The 13,483-nt window shown below is 37.8% G+C and overlaps 1 protein-coding gene across 1 annotated transcript in view; it reads left to right on the top strand.

Moving 5' to 3' along the window:
* Positions 1 to 13,483, top strand: part of OSBPL8 (oxysterol binding protein like 8) — a 200,436-nt gene that overhangs the window by 50,439 nt on the left and 136,514 nt on the right. The gene's annotated exons all lie outside the window — the stretch shown is intronic.

Here is a 13,483-nt window from a genome sequence, read left to right as displayed (position 1 = left end):
TTTTGACTTCTTTGTCGAATCTGAATGAGATCCTTGCCGGATAGAGTAATCTTGGTTGTAGGTTCTTCCCTTTCATCACTTTAAATATGTCATGCCACTCCCTTCTGGCTTTTAGAGTTTCTGCTGAGAAATCAGCTGTTAACCTTATGGGAGTTCCCTTGTATGTTATTTGTTTTTCCCTTGCGGCTTTCAGTAATTTTTCTTTGTCTTTAATTTTTGCCAATTTGATTACTATGTGTCTCAGCTTGTTTCTCCTTGGGTTTATCCTGTATGGGACTCGTTGCTCTTCCTGGGTTTGGGTGGCTATTTCCTTTCCCATGTTAGGGAAGTTTTTGACTATAATCTCTTCAAATATTTTCTCAGGTCCTTTCTCCTCCTTCTGGGACCCATATAATGCGAATGTTGTTGCGTTTAATGTTGTCCTAGAGGTCTCTTAGGCTGTCTTCATTTCTTTTCATTCTTTTTTCTTTATTCTGTTCCGCAGCAGTGAATTCCACCATTCTGTCTTCCAGGTCACTTATCCATTCTTCTGCCTCAGTTATTCTGCTATTGATTCCTTCTAATGTATTTTTCATTTCAGTTATTGTATTGTTCATCTCTGTTTGTTTGTTCTTTAATTCTTCTAGGTCTTTGTTAATCATTTCTTGCATCTTCTAAATCTTTGCCTCCATTCTTTTTCCGAGGTCCTGGATCATCTTCACTATCATTATTCTGAATTCTTTTTCTGGAAGGTTGCCTATCTCCACTTCATTTAGTTGTTTTTCTGGGGTTTTATCTTGTTCCTTCATCTGGTACATAGCCCTCTGCCTTTTCATCTTGTCTGTCTTTCTGTGAATGTGGTTTTTGTTCCACAGGCTGCAGGATTGTAGTTCTTCTTGCTTCTGCTGTCTGCTCTCTGGTGGATGAGGCTATCTAAGAGGCTTGTGCAAGTTTCCTGATGGGAGGGATTGGTGGTGGGTAGAGGTGGCTGTTGCTCTGGTGGGCAGAGCTCAGTAAAACTTTAATCTGCTTGTCTGCTGCTGGATGGGGCTGGGTTCCCTCCCTGTTGGTTGTTTGGCCTGAGGTGACCCAGCACTGGAGCCTACAGGCTGTTTGGTGGGGCTAATGGCAGACTCTGGGAGGGCTCATGCCAAGGAGTACTTCCCAGAACTTCTGCTGCCAGTGTCCTTGTCCTCACGGTGAGACACAGCCTCCCCTCACCTCTGCAGGAGACCCTCCAACACTAGCAGGTAGGTCTGGTTCAGTCTCCTGTGGGGTCACTGCTCCTTCCCCTGGGTCCTGATGCACACACTACTTTGTGTGTGCCCTCCAAGTATGGAGTCTCTGTTTCCCCCAGTCCTGTCAAAGTCCTGCAATAAAATCCTGCTAGCCTTCAAAGTCTGATTCTCTAGGAATTCCTCCTCCCATTGCCAGGCCCCCAGGTTGGGAAGCCTGACGTGGGGCTCAGAACCTTCACTCTAGTGGGTGGACTTCTGTGGTATAAGTGTTCGCCAGTCTGTGAGTCACCCACCCAGCAGTTATGGGATTTGATTTTATTGTGATTGTGACCCTCCTACCGTCTCATTGTGGCTTCTCTTTTGTCTTTGGATGTGGGGTATCTTTTTTGGTGAGTTCCAGTGTCTTCCTGTTGATGATTGTTCAGCAGTTAGTTGTGATTCCGGTGCTCTCGCAAGAGGGAGTGAGAGCACGTCCTTCTACTTTGCCATCTTGAACCAATCTCCTCTTGATGCCCCTCTTTTTTACTTTATTCTTTTGTAGAATTATATATCAATTGGAAGATAATATAAACTAGTTTTGTTTGTGACTAAGTCTAAAAGCAAACAAATGAACCTAAAAAAAATAAACCTAAGTTCAAAATAGGCTGTATAAGAAAGCCCTTTAGGTTGTAAATATTTATGAAAGGTTCTTCATTAATTAATACTAGTTAGGTTCATTTATATATTTTACTTCTGGTAGTTAATTTTTTTGCTTTTAATATAAAGGGGTTTGCAAGGGTTTTTGGGGGAGGGCAGGGGGTACTCTCACTCTACCACATCCAGAAATCTGATTTTAATATCCTCATATGCTGCTGAAGGTAACAGCATGCACATTCCTTTGTCATAGGCTCATTACATAGTAGTATACTAGTTTATTTTGCTCTCTTTCAGCTAGGACAGGATATGTATTCTTTATATGTCCAGAATCTAGAACAGTGCCTCCTATGGGACAAGACGTAAATAAATATTTGATGAATGTGTTTTGAGCCCTACAAAGGAAATATAACTGATGATGAAGCAATAGTAGTTATTAAGGGTTTATAAACCATAAATTTTATGAATTATGTATATTAGTGGTTGGTCCAGAGATAATGGAAAATGGAATTTGTTTTGTACCTTGCCAGAGATTTGGTAGTAGTGATTTCCTGGTTTTCATTGAACTTAGACTAACACTGGTTTTCCTCTGGGCAAAGTGCTTACAGTATCATTTTGGCTGGACTCTACATAAACAGTGTGTATTTTGTAAAGCAACAGATCAAGAAAATCTTTAGTACATTTTTCTTTGTGCTTTTTATAAGTAACCGTTGTCACTTGTATGGATGATTAAAATTGAAAAGGGCTCCCAGACCTGATGCCATTGTGTGTGTGTGGGTGTGGGTGTAGGCTTCCCCACTACAACAAGCAATTTTTTGACACCAGCAGCGTGTCTGAGAATTCTCCTGATTTCTGATACTGTATACCTGGAGATAGAATCAGATTCCACAGGTAGAGGGCTCAGTCCCACAGGACCATTCTCCACTTAAGATGCCAGTTGCAAGTCCGAGTTGTTACCTGGACTTCTGACTGGCTATAAATCAGAGGTTCCCGTGACCCCATTCTTGGGTTTGATTAATTTGCCAGAATGGCTCATAGAACTCAGAAAAATCTGTTTACTTACTAGATTATTGATGTTTTATAAATAGATATTAAAGGATACGAATCAACAGCCAGATAAAGATATACGTAGCCAAGGTCCTGAACGAAGGAGTTTCTGTCCTTGCGGAACTTGGAGCCCAGCATGGTAGCACTGGGAAGAGTCTGGTTCCCAGATGTAGAAGCTCTCGGGGGGGAAAAATGGGGACCAAAAAGCCGCCCTTTTGGGTTTTTATGGTAGCTTCGTTACGTAGTCATGATTGACTAAATCATTGGCCAATGGATATTGATTCAATCTCAAGCCTTTCTCTCCTCCCTGGAAATCAAGGGGTGGGACTGAGAGTTCCAACCCTCTAACCACATGGTTGGGTCTCCTGGCAACCAGCCCCCAACCTTAGGTGGGATCCAAAAGTCACCTCCCCTGAAGAGTCTTCAGTAACTGAGGACAAGAGATCAAATATTATCCCATTATTCTTATTGTTCAGAAGATTCCAAGGGTTTTGGGAGCTGTGAGCCAGGAACCGTGGATGAAGACCAAGTATATCTGAAATATATATATTTGGTCATCTGAATGACCAAATACATACATTTCTTACAAATCACAGTATTACAGCTATATACACACACTATCTAAAACAATGCATCTAGTTGAACTGTTTAGTGAATTTGCCAAATCAGAGATAGAAAAAGTATTTGGACACCCTTCTAGCTAAGAATTTAAGTAATTGATTGGGCTTTAATATGTTGTCAAGCAGTCATTAGATAAATGCAAACTAGATTATAATGACTGTGAAATAGACATACATATAGGCATAGTATATTTGTGAAATAAGGTAATTTTTATGAGGGTTTTTTAGGAGGGGCAGTGCTTTGAGAATACCTACATACTTACATACTCCAGAGAAATCCAGATAGGAGGAGTCATCCAGATATTTTCCTCCCTTTCATCTTTATATCCTTAGGTAATTTAATGCCTTTCCCTCTTCCAAGACTTGGTCTGACTCATTCAGTCTGTTTCTTCTGTCTCCCTGACACATGTCTTCCTCATCTGTCTCCCTGGGGTTGTACAGCCACAGCAGGATAATTTGCCCTGCACACTCCTATCCCGTTTTCCCCTTGCCCATTCCGGCTTTTTGCTTGCCTCCCAGTCTTATTACCATCATTATCATCGTTGTTGTTATATTTTAGAATGGAGGAAATCTTAACTTAATTCATAGGTGCCAAAATATTAATATACTTTATGAAAAATATGTACTACACTGTTTTACAATAATTTTGATGAAAGCCATTTGAATAGACAGCCTGCTTTAATAAAGCAGTCCGTGTGTGTGTGTGTGTGTGTGCGCGCGCATGTGCATATATATAGATATACTTTTTTTTTTTTAACTGCTTATGAATAAGATGTTGGTGCTAGCTTGCTTTCAGGGACCTGTCACATTTGTATAATTAATTTCTCATTATATTAGACTTTCCTTTAGGATTTAACCTAGTGTAAATACTGTAGATTAGTTCAGACTAGCTAGGCCAAATTACTCTTATTTGCAATCTAATTTTTTAATCAAATTGACAATGAATGAGATTAAGATTGGTGAATTTAATCCTAATTTCCAGTGATAAGAAGGTAGTGCTATTCTTTAGAAGAATGGTGTATTCATTGATAGGCATTCTACCTTTAGAGAATATTTGTTTTTATAACTTAAGCATTTAAGAAAACAAAACAAAAAACTTCTGGGGCATCCTGTGAGATAGTAAGCCACAGCCTAATTGTATACAACTTGTAACTGAGACAGCCATCATTCAATATAGCATCATGAGGTTGTTATGGTTAAACGACATATGTTAAAGCCATTAGCCTTACTTAGTAGATGCTCCTTCGTTCCTTCTGTGACTGAAATAACAATTCAAGCCCAAAATAGAGAAGATTTTTATAAAAATTCTTTCTCTAGGAACTTTGTTAAAGTGTAAATAGACAGTGAGGCGCCAGTTCCCTAAACAATGTCTAGAGTACTGATAACAAAGGAACACAAGAGGGAACAGAGTCTTCTTTAAACTTTGAATTTAACTAGTAATTATGTTCAAATTGAGATGCAGGCCTAGCTCTAGCTTGGCAATTTGGAGAAAGGAGTCTTCAGGATTGTGATGCACTGTACTCTTTCACAAAAAACTTAGACATTCTTTTTGGTTATAGAAGCAACATACACTGTTTAAAAGGAGTTAAAATAGGAGACTGCCTTCCTTCTCTTCAAGCCTACTCCCTAGGGCCTACCACCATTAGGTCTGTGTTTAATTACTGTTTTACCTTTAAAAAATATACCTTTTTATTCCCAGATTTATTATCATTTAAACATCTCTAGCTTTAAACTCTGAAAGACGGGGAAATTAGTATGCTTATACCTTAAGCTTCCAGTCAATCACCCTCTCCCTCTAGGATTTTTTGTTACACATTTTTAGTTCTAGTGTTTGATTTCAAAGAAATACTAAAAACTTGTTTCTTGATATGTTAGTAGTGTCTCTTATCTTAACTCCCTTTTTTCAACAGTGAGGAATTTAGGGCACTTATCTTTCTTTTCCTGCTCCCTTTTTAATTTTTAATTTATTATTATTATTATTTGAAGTATAGTTGATTTATAATATTATGTTCAGGTATAGAACATAGTGATTCAGTATTTTTACAGATTGTACTCCATTATAGGTTATTACAAGATAATGGCTGTAATTCCCTATGCTATTCAGTATATCCTGTTGCGTATCTACATAGTAGTTTCTATCTGTTAATCCCATACCCCTAATTTGTCCCTTCTCCCTTCTCTTTCCCCTTTGGTAACCACAAGTTTGTTTTCTATATCTGTGAGTCTGCTACTGTTTTGGATAAACATTTACTTGTATTCTTTTTCAGATTCCACATGTAAGTGATATCACACATTATATGTCTTTCTCTTTCTGACATTTCAATAAGCATGATATTCTCTAGGTCCATCCATGTTGCTGCAAAGAGCAGAATTTCATCCTTTTTATAGCTGAGTAATATTCCGTTGCATGTAAACACACACATATATATATACACATACCACCATTGTATATATATGTGTGTATATATATATATATATATATATATATATATATACACACACACACCACACACATATTCTTAATCTAGTCATCTGTTGATGGGCACTTGGGTTGCTCCCAAGTGCAATATCTTGGCTATTGTAAATAGTGCTGCTATGAACATTGGGGTGCATGTATCTTTTTGAATTAGCATTTTTATTTTTTTCCAGATATTTTCCAAGGAGTGGAATTGCTAGATCATATGGTTGTTCTATTTTTTTCTTTTAATAAATTTTATTTATTTATTTATTTATTTATTTATTTATTTATTTATGGCTGTGTTGGGTCTTCGTTGCTGCGCGCGGCTTCTCTAGTTAACGGCGAGCAGGGGCTACTCTTCGTTGCGGTGCGCAGGCTTCTCATTGAGGTGGCTTCTCTTGCTGCAGAGCACGGGCTCTAGGCCTGCTTCAGTAGTTGTGGCACATGGGCTCAATAGTTGTGGTTCGCAGGCTCTAGAGCGCAGGCTTCAGCAGTTGTGGTGCACAGGCTTAGTTGCTCCGTGGCATGTGGGATCTTCCTGGACCAGGGCTCGAACCCATATCTCCTTCATTGGCAGGTGGATTCTTAAGCACTGCACCACCAGGGAAGCCCTGGTTGTTCTATTTTGAGTTTTTTGAGGACTGCTCCCTTTTTTCAGTCATGTTATGATTTGATTTTTACTGTGTGTGTATGTGTGAGTCTTCTTTGCTTTTTTCTTCCATGTTCCAGTGTGATTTATTCCAGAAATGCAAGAAAGGCTTAATATTCAGTAAATCAAGCAATATAATCACATAAAGATAGCAAAGGAAAAAATACATGCATTCATTTCAATAGAGTCGTAAATGTACTTAACAAAAACTAGTGCCCAGGCATTAAAAATATAAATTAAACTTTTCATGAAAATTATAATAGAAGGGAAGTTTCTTAATTTGATGAAGATAACTACAGAAAAACTACTGTTATCATATTCAGTGCTGAATTTTTTTTTTAGGGTGTTTGGACTTTTTTTATACTTGAAATTTCCTTTTTTGTCATTGTATATTTTATTTAAAATTTTTTTCATTGAAATGTAGTTGATTTACAATATTATATTAGTTTCAGGGGTACAACATAGTGATTCAAAACTTTTATAGCTTATGCTCCATTTAAAGTCATTATAATATATTGGCTATATTCCCTGTGCTGTGCAATATATCCTTGTAGCTTATTTTATGCATAGTAGTTTGTACCTCTTAATTCCCTATCCCTATCTTACCCCTCCCATTTCCATTTCTCTACTGGTAACCACTAGTTTGTTCTCTATATCTGTGAGTCTGTTTCTGTTTTGTTGTGTTCATTTGTTTGTTTTATTTTTTAGGTTCCACAATAAGTGATAACATAGAGTATTTGTCTTTCTCTGTTTACTTATTTCACTGAGCATAATACCCTCCAGGTCCATTCATGTTGCTGCAAAGGGCAAAATTTCATTCTTTTTTTGTGGCTGAGTAGTATTCCATTGTATGTATATATACCATATCCATCTGTTGATGGATACTTAGGTTGCTTCCATATCTTGGCTATTGTAAATAATGCTGCCGTGAACATGGGGGTGCATGTATCTTTTCAAATTAGTGTTTTTGTTTTCTTTGGACGTATACCAGAGTGCAATTGCTGGATCGTATGGTAGTTCTATTTTTAGTTTTTTGAGGAACCTGCATACTGTTTTACTTAGTGGCTGCACCAATTTATGTTCCCACCATTAGTTGGAATTCTTTTACATGTAGTGTAAAAGAATTCCCTTTTCTCCACATTCTCACCAGCATTTGTTACTTGTGGTCTTTTTGATAATAGCCATTCTGACAGATTGTGAGGTGATACCTTGTGGTTTTGATTTACATTTCTCTGATGATTTGCAATGTTGAGCATATTTTCATGTGCCAGTTGGCCATCTGTATGTCTTCTTTGGAAAAATGTCTATTCAGGTCTTCTGCTCAGTTTTTAATTGGGTAGTATTATTTTACTTTTTGTGACATTGAGTTGTACGAGCTTATTAACCCCTTACTGATTAACCCCATTTGCAAATATTTTCTCCCTTTCAGTAGGTTGTCTTTTCATTTTGTCAGTGGTTTTCTTTGCTGTGCAAAAGGCTTTTAAGTTTAATTAGGTCCCATTTGTTTATTTTTGCTTTTGTTTCCTTTGCCTTAGGAGACAGGTCCAAAAAATATTGCTACGATTTATGTCAAAGAGTGTTCTGCCTGTGTTTTCTTCTAGGAGATTTATGTTTTCTGGTCTAACATTTGGGTCTTTAATACATTTTGATTTTAATTATTTTTGTATATGGTGTGAGGAAATGTTCTGATTTTATTCCTTTACATGTAGCTGTCATGTTCCCAGCACCACTTACTGAAGAGGTTGTCTTTTCCCCATTGTATATTCTCACCTCCTTTGTTGATTAATTGACCATGGTTGAGTGGGTTTATTTATGGGCTCCCTGTTCTGTTCCATTGATCTATGTGTTTGTTTTGTGCCGGTACCATACTGTTTTGACTACTATAGATTTGCAGTATAGTCTGAAGTCAGGGAGCATTATACCTTCAGCTTTGTTCTTCTTTCTCAAGATTGCTTTTTATATAGAGTAATTTTGTCTTTACATAAGGTAATTATGTTGAGTAGACCTGAAAATTGAAAAGCAAAAATTGGGATTTATTCATTTATTCTATAAATTTTGATTCTTTGATATTGACTACCCCAGGGCTCTGAACTCAGTCCTCTTTTCTGTCTACACTGATTCCCAAGGAAATCTCATCTAGTCTTAGGTTTTAAATTGCATCTATATGCTGACTCTCAGCTTACATTTCTAGCCTGACTGCTGCTCCTCAACCTCACATCCGTAGGTCCAACTGTCTACTTGATATCTCTATTCAGATGTCTAACTGGCATCTCAAAGTGAATATATCCAAAAGGAGCTCCTGATATTCATCTCTTTCCTCTTCAAGTCTTTCCATAATGTACTCCATATCTTTTATTGGCAGTTTCATTCTTCCAGTTGCTCAGGGCACAGACCTCCTAAGCCCTACCCCCCCTCCTCTTTAAATTCACACCCTACATCTGGTTCATCAACAAATCCTTTTGACTCTATATTCAAAGTATTTAAAGAATTTGATACTATTCACCACATCTCTTGCTACTGTTCTGGCACAAGCCACCATGGTCTCTTGCCTGGATTATAGCAATGGTCTTCCAATTTGTAATCTATTCTCAGCCAGCAGCCAGAGTGGTCCTGCATAAGTTAGATTCTGTTATTTCTTTGCTCTCCTTTCTGCAGATAGCTTCCCATCTCATTCAGAGTGTAAGTCAAACTCCTTCTGTCCTATTAGGCTCTCTATGATTTGGAACATAGTTATCTCCCTGTTCTCATTGCTAACTGCTCTCTTCCTTATTCCACTTGCCATATTAGTCTCCTTGCTGTTCTTTAAACATGCCGCATACTCCTGCCTTAGGGTCTTTGTGCTTGCTGTTTCCTGTTCTGCCTGGGAGGGTCTTCTAGATACTTGAGCAACTCACCCCCTCATGTTACTGAGATCTTGACTCAGTCATTCCTATCTAAAATTCTCCCTACTACTGTGACATATATAATTGCTCGCTTCCTAATTTTTTCTTCTCAGCACTGATTACTGTCTAATGTACAATATATTTTAAATAATTAGTTTTTAAAAAATTTGTCAGGCCAGGTTCATTGAGGAAAACAAATCACTATAGGTACTTACAGCAAAAGGGAAATTAGTAAGGGGAATTAGATTCTTAAAATTTTTTGGAAAAGCTGGAGGTATAGAGCCTGGAAGGCTGTTCTCAGCTTTCAGATTAGTCATTGCTGCTGCTGATTATGGCTGCCTGGTAGTACCAACATAGGGAACTGGCAGGGGAGCATTTGGTGATAACTGTAAAACCTCATGTCTGTTAAAGTCCAGGTGTCTACTGCATTCAGAAGAAAAATGACCTTGTTTCTGTCTCTCTTCTGCCTTCCAAATATTGTGCAGATGCATTGCATTTGCTGAATGTAAATCACATACAGAATTCCAGGGGCAAAGATATTTGCAAAATGGAGTTCTCATACTTTTAGCTTTTGTGATAAAGAAGATACAAAGGAGAGCACAGAAGGTGGTGAGAATGAATGATGAGATAAATATATCTATATTTATATGGATAAGATATGAATGCACACATACATATTGTATTTGTCAGGGTTCTCCAGAGAAACAGAACCAATAGGATATACGTGTATACAGAAAGAGAGAGGGGAAGAGAGAGTGGCTTTATTTTAAGGAATTGGCTCCCGTGATTGTGGGGGCTGGCAAGCCTGAAATTGCAGGGCAGGCTTGCAAAGTCCTTGGGTGATGTTCACTCTCCTTGATATCCTATAACTTAAATATTTAACAGTACTTAAATACTATAATGTAAAGTCAGTGTATCTTATGTTATATGACAAGGAGATAAGAGAGGGAAGAAAACAGTTATTTGATGCATACACACAGAAACATATTCATAACAAAATTAGGAAAAAAATACTCGTAACTAATTATAATTCTCATTTCTCTAACTGGTCATGTAGTGGTAGCTGGTATTTATAAATGCCTTCTTCCACTACCCATTTTGTATTCCCTTTAACGTCAGCAAGCACCTCAGATAGCCATAGTTCTTTCTTTACCTGGTGGAGTGACCCAAACTTTTGTTTCTGAAGGGTTTGAGTCAGTAGTAGTCCTGCCTTGGTTGGGCTATTGTAGTTTTCCATTGAATATAATCATAAGGCATGGTAGTCCTAAGAGATGCTCTTAGGGATCTCCGATAACCAGACATTTTCTTTCTTACCACCATTGTGGAATAGTAGTCCAATTTCCCCTTGGTAATTAGAATCAATTACCTAAGCCAGCACAGTAAGTTCTTTCTTTACCTACTGATTCTGAGGCATGGGGAGCTTAAAGTGGCCAGGTGGCAGGCTTAACTTCCAGTTCAGTGGAATCACTGTTGTGTCTCCAGGTGGAAGCATTCCTCCCTTTGGAACTAAGATCTCTAGACCAGCAAAGCATAAGGTCGTGGGGACAGGAAACAAAAATTTTTGCTAGTAGTGGTGTTGGGAAAGCTGGATTGCTGCATGTAAATCAATGAAGTTAGAACACATTCTCACACCATACACAAAAATAAACTCAAAATAGCTTAAAGACGTCAATGTAAGACATGACACCATAAAACTCCCAGAAGAGAACACAGGCAAAACATTCTCTGACATAAATTGTACCAATGTTTTCTTAGGTCACTCTCCCAAGACAATATAAATAAAAGCAAAAATAAACAACTGGCACCTAATCAAACTTGTAAGCTTTTGCACAGCAAAGGAAACCATAACCAAAATGAAAAGACAACATATGGACTGGGAGAAAATATTTGTGAACAATGTGACCAACAAGGGCTTACTTTCCAAAATATACAAACAGCTCATGACAACTCAATAACAAAAAACCAACCAAATCAAAAAATGGACAGAAGACCTAAATAGACATTTCTCCAAAGAAGGCATACAGATGGCCAATAGGCACATGAGAAGATGCTCAACATCGCTAAGTATGAGAAATGCAAATCAAAACTACAGTGAGGTACCACTTCACACTGGTCAGAATGGCCATCATTTAAAAGTCTACAAATAAGAAATGCTGGAGAGTGTGTGGAGAAAAGGGAACCCTCCTGCACAGTTGATGGGAATGTAAATTGGTGCAGCCACTATGGAAAACAGTATGGAGGTTCCTTAAAAAACTAATAATAGAGTTGCTGTATGATCCAGCAATCCCATTCCTGGGCACATATCCAGAGAAAACTCTAATTACAATTTACAACAGCCAAGACATGGAAGCAGTCTAAATGTCCATTGACGGATGAATGGGTAAAGAAGATGTGGTATATATACACAATGGAACACTACTTAGCCGTAAAAAAAATGAAATAGTGCCATTTGCAGCAACATGGATGGACCTAGAAATTATCATATTAAGTGAAGTAAGTCAGAAAAAGAAACACAAATACTTTATGATACCACCTATATGTAGAATCTAAAATATGACACAAATGAACTTATTTAAGAAACAGAAACAGACTCGCAGATATAGAAAACAAATTTACGGTTACCAAAGGGAAAAGGGGGTGGGGGAGGGATAAATTAGGAGTTTGGAGTTAGCAGATACAAACTACTATATATAACATAGATAAACAACAAGGTCCTACTGTATATAGCACAGGGAACTATATTCAATATCCTGTAATAAACCATAAGGGAAAAGAATATGTATATATATATGTATAACTGAATCACTTTGCTGTACACCAGAAACTAACACAACATTGTAAATCAACTATACTTCAATAAAAATAAATAAACAAAAATATTTGCTTGTGGGTCAATAAATAGTCAGTGGTACCACTTCCATTTCCTTCCTCTGAGTCCTAACCTGTGAATCTTGGCTATGCAAGAAACAGCACCATATATCAGACATTCAGAGCATATACAGCCTTTTGGAGATCCTCGCTCAAGGTATTGCCACCTGGCTGGTGCTCTCACTGAGTCCTCAAAAGGCCATTCCATGGTTCTATCAAGCCAGCTGTTTCAGGATGATAGGGATTATGGTAAGACTAGCGAATTCACTAGCCCATTGCCACACTTTTTTTTTTTTTTTTTTTTTTGCTGTGAAATGAGTTCCTTGATCAGCAGCAGTGCTTTGTAGAACAATAGTAGGGATAGAGAAGGCATTCTGTAAGTCCACGGATAGTAGTTTTGGCAGAAGCATTTTGTGCAGGGAAGGCAAATCTGTATACAGACTAAGTATCTATTCAGTAAGAATCAAGTACTACCTCTTCCATGATAGAAGCAGTCCAGTGTGATCAACCTGTCACCAGGTAGCTGGCTGATCACCTCAGGGAATAGTGTCCTACTGGGGACTCAGTGTTGGTCTCTGCTGCTGGCAGATTTGGCACTCAGCAGTGGCAGTAGCCAGGTTGGTCTTGGTGAGTGGAGGTCCATGTTGCTGAACCCATGCATAACCTGCATCCCTACCATGGTGGCTACTTTGTTCATGAGCCCATGGACAATGGCAGGATTGGCTGGGGAAAGAGGCTGACTCGTATCCACAGGATGGGTCATCCTGTATTTATATTTCAGTGCAGCCTTTTACACTTGCAAAAACAAGAAAATGATTTGGAACTCCAGGAAATGACTAGAAGTCTACCTATTTCTTGGTTTTAATTTTGTTAGCTGTTGTAAGGAAGAATTATTAGAGAGATTATTAGAGACTTCTGAATATATATAATTACTGTAGGAGTTCATCTTGGAGGCTTTGTTAGTTAAAAAGCTCAAAAGAAAAGTGATGAAGACCTACTTCTAAGACTTTTCAAAATAAAAAGAAGTATAAAAGTAATACATGTTCATTGTAAAAATGAAAAATTTAGAAACAAAAAGAGTATTTTATATATTATGTTCTATCATTTTG

The sequence above is a fragment of the Eschrichtius robustus genome, chromosome 13 (genome assembly GCF_028021215.1).
Source record: "Eschrichtius robustus isolate mEscRob2 chromosome 13, mEscRob2.pri, whole genome shotgun sequence".
NCBI classification, from domain to species: domain Eukaryota; kingdom Metazoa; phylum Chordata; class Mammalia; order Artiodactyla; family Eschrichtiidae; genus Eschrichtius; species Eschrichtius robustus.
This window is presented reverse-complemented; position numbering and strand designations above follow the sequence as displayed.